The 4,272-nt window shown below is 35.0% G+C and overlaps 1 protein-coding gene across 1 annotated transcript in view; it reads right to left on the reverse strand.

Moving 5' to 3' along the window:
• LGSN (lengsin, lens protein with glutamine synthetase domain) overlaps positions 1 to 3,988 on the reverse strand; it is a 54,435-nt gene extending 50,447 nt beyond the window's left edge. The window contains exon 1 of the mRNA XM_027894710.1: positions 3,904 to 3,988. The gene's annotated coding sequence lies outside the window, so the exon portion shown is untranslated. The remainder of the gene's footprint in view (positions 1 to 3,903) is intronic.
• Between the last annotated feature and the right edge of the window lie 284 nt (positions 3,989 to 4,272).

Here is a 4,272-nt window from a genome sequence, read left to right on the forward strand (position 1 = left end):
CGCGAAGAGACTGGCCATTTATATATAGTTAAAGAAGAATAAATATCTAGACTTGTTAATGTTTCTTTCCTGTTGAATGGTAGCTTAAAAAGCAGCACAGCTTTACCACATATTGTCTTCTATAAATCATAATGAATTTCAGTCCCTTGAAATTCTCCTTTTTTTTATTTATATATATATATTATATATATTTATGTATATTTTAGCAGACTTTAAGAAAATGCCAGTTATGGATATTTAAAACTGCTTTGTACTTCTAAGATGTAATTTCTTACAGATCAATCTCCAATTCCCATTCTCCATCTAAACCTTAAGTTTGGCATTTTTTACCCAAGCATAAAAATTTCTTTTCATAACCAGCTGATATTTGACAGACATCATGTGCAATATTCTGGCATTTTTTCCTAGACAAAGATAATTCAGTTTCCACAATAAAGATGGGTCATAGCAAATTTTGTCTACTGCTCAGGGATTAAATTCTGTCTTATTTCCAGTTAGGAATGGCTATCAGCCAGTAAAATGGCAAAGAAAAATACTAGAAGGTTTGGCAAAGTTGCATCTGCCTCTTTGATTAAATTTAGATTTTCCTTGACTTCACACAGTGAAGCCAAGATACAATTGATAACTATTCCCTGCAGTTAAGACCATATATATTCACATTTTGTGACATCTCTGCTTCTCGGTTTTCCTGCAATCCCAAATGGATTACTGTTATCAAGGTACACTAATATGTCTAGCCTATAAGGTTAAAGAGAAGTAAAAGAGACCAAAAGAGGTCTGCAGGAGAAGAAATATCTCTGTTGGGTAAACAAAACATCTTGTGGAGCCAAGAATATAAAATATAAAAACCATAGCTCTGGTGTTAAAGAAAATTGGAAGAGATTCATCAGAATCTCATTTAGCCCAGCTTCCCATAAGTTTGCTGAGCCCTTTAGATCTTCCTTTCAATCTTCCATGAAGCTATTCAATCTTAGGAACTACTTCTGTCTTCATAATCACATGACATTCTGACTTCACATATTACTGAAGGTTTGCAGTGAAATTCATACTGAGATTTATCTCTGGTTACAGTGATATGCCAGTCCTCTAAATCGGTAGTTACAATAAATCTCTAGACTGAATCATCTGCATCATGACTTTAAAAAACATAGTTCCCATTTTTTATCCTCCCATGTCAATCACCTACCTGGTTGCTTAGCCCACTGAACCACAGAGAGGTGACCAACTGAAAACACTGATTGGACTTACCGAAAAAACAGCTTTCTGCTACTTCCTTGAGCTTTTCTTCATGATAGATTAGAGACTAGCAGGTGTCAAGTCTGGACTTTTCAGCAGTGTAAGCATGGCTGAATTCTATTCCCTAATCTAGTACTACAAATTATTTCCATTACTGTGAACTATAATTATCTTAAGGAATTATTATTTAATCTCCTCAATGAATTTAGATTTTCAAGAAGCTTTTGAAGAGATTCTGTCACAAAGGCTCTTTTAAAAGAGTTCTGTGTCAAAAGAGGAAGAAGGAAATTCCTCTCATGGATTAACAACTGATCAAAAAACAACTGATCAAAAAACAATCAAATAATACTAAAAACAAATGGTAGATTTTTCTCACAGAAGGAAGGCACCAGCAGAATCCCTCAGATATCTGCCTTTAGACATATGATACTAACATATTCTTAAATTATCTGATTAAGAGGTAAATAGTGAGGAAAAAAATCTCAAAATGGTACAAGATGAATTACAAGAGTCAGCACTGGAAATGATAAGGAAAAGTTGCAGAATGGTCTTATGATATAGAATATCTGCATGATAAGAGGGGCAAATTAAATTTATCATTCATGAAAGCAAATTCATATCTATCACTGTGAAGGAGAACAAACCATAAGGTGACAAACTTACAAACTTTTAAATACTAAATTTCAAATGAGCATGAAGGAGGTGGATCTTATGGAAAGTTCTCTGAAAAAATATTTTCAATATTAAGAAGTGATCAAAGCAGAAAAAAGATTAGCAAGAACTATTATGAAAACAGTAAAAAGTGAAATGGAAATAGGGTACTGTAATGCTACCCCAAAAGGACACACTAAAATCAGAAAATAAGTATAAATGGAGATTTGGAATTAAATTAACAAAGATTCTTCAGTATGGAAAAAAAAATATGGGGAAATTGGAGAGAAGTATGTAGGAACTGTGGAAAGCACAGAGAGGGTGAACACTGTCTCCCATAACATAGGAACATAAGGACAAGGTACAACACAGTGAAATTACAAGGCAACTTGTAATCAGTTGGTTTAGAACTAATCAATTGGTTTAGAACAAATAAAAGGAAGTATCTTTTCATGTGCCACATAATAAAACTGTAGCACTCACTCGGCCATAGTCTACTAGTAGCCACTGTCAGAGACAGATCAGTGAGCTAGACAGATCTAACAAAGTTGTTCTTATGCTTTGACACAAGAATTCAACTGTTCTTTGGTTTTGTTTGGTTTTGGGTTTTTTGTGTGGGTGTTTTTTTTTTTTTTTTTTGAAGTATGAACTTTACTCCTATTCTAAAGTGAGCATATTTTAAAACAAAAGTCATGGTTGGACTTTTTATTAGTAGTTGAAAGTAGTTAGATTGCAAGCTAGTGATGAAATTACTGGTTTGATACTGCCCCAACTCTGGCAATGAATAGAACCTTTTGTTATCTGATGGTTGATTTGTATGATAGGGTCAGTCTGATTGCCAGAGACTAGATGATTGCATCCTAAAACACAAACAAAACTCCAAAAGAAAAGTCCCTTACTTCAGCCCTCTTCATTAGAAAGGGGCATTGTTTGGGATACATCACAATGCTTGCACTGACAACCAACTATTTTGTGCAAGATCTTATGATGTGCTTCTGTAAACCCTTCGTACTGTAACTCAAGAGTAATTTTCCAAACATTATTGATATTATTCAAGATTACTCCCTCCTCCTACCAGTTTTCAGGACTGGAGCCCTTGTCTAATTTTAAGTTGTCTAGGGAATGAAAATTTCAGACTATTTCTCCTTTCAGAATCCATGGAAGAGCTCCAACCTAGAACATAGCAAGTGACAAGGCAGGTATTAGTGTAGAGAGTATCAATGGAGCTCATGTTAGGAAACTTCATTACTTTCAGTGGTGAAGCTGGAGTTTTGCCTATTCATTTAACATGTGTTTTCCTAATAGGTAAGGAGGCATTGTGCTCTTGAATAGCCAAGGGAACATGATGGTGTAGGCAGGAAAAGGGAAAAAAAAAAAAAAAAACCAGAAGAAGAGATTCTTTCATATCTTTATTACTAATGCTTTAATTATACAATGCCTCCTGAACATAGTGGAGGATTTATTGAAAACTCATTATTAGTTCAGAAAAGACAATACCGCTCAGGTTCTTCCTCCTTGACTACTATGAGGAATTTAAACACTGTAATAATTGTTTTGTGGAATACATTTGATTTTCATCAGCAAAAAATAATCTTCCTCAGAGGCCAGGCAGATTGTAGGACATGTGGACTCTGAGGCATATTGTGCTCTACAGAAACAATCACTCCAGGATCAGATGCCACAGATGATAAACCAGATACAGACATGCAAGGGACTTTAGATCCCTGCCAAAAAAAAAGACATAGACCAAGCTTAAATGGTTAGAATACTGACAAATCCATAACTATGAGGTTCCATGAGAACAGAACAAACAAGGCTGTTTACTCAGAGTTTAATAAGTTTTAGTTGCTAAATGTATGGGGAAGAGACAATCTTAAATAGCTGCGAAATTGTAGATGGTCTGAGATATGATTATGCTTTCTGCCAGTTTGGTTTAGTCAGACTACCACACAGCATCATTTTAATTCAGCCACCAGACAGTTGCAAATTTGCCAACAATGTCAAATCTTCACTTACTGCTGAAATGAGGCTATGAAATCTGAGGACTGGAAGAATAGGCAGCAGTGGGAGGAGGGCAGGAACTGCTTGCACAGGCATGGCACAGGGAGTACACTTCACAGTGCTCAGCATCTGAAAGACATCAGCAAGCACCTAATTGTCTATGAATTACTGTATTTACCAATTCAGCAGGGCAAACTCTAACCTAATGATATCTAAATTCAATATGCCTGCTACACGATCAGACAGATTATAAATTAATTCTTTTTAAATTACAGCTTCCTCACAACAAAACCAAATAAATAAATGAGAGAAAATAATGTTTTCATTTGCTCTTTCAATGCTAAGTTCATCATTTGTAGTGTTTGCACATTGATGGATTTCTGA

Source organism: Empidonax traillii, unplaced genomic scaffold, assembly GCF_003031625.1.
Source record: "Empidonax traillii isolate 1590-97213 ecotype Southwest subspecies unplaced genomic scaffold, ASM303162v1 scaffold439:size492302, whole genome shotgun sequence".
NCBI lineage: Eukaryota > Metazoa > Chordata > Aves > Passeriformes > Tyrannidae > Empidonax > Empidonax traillii.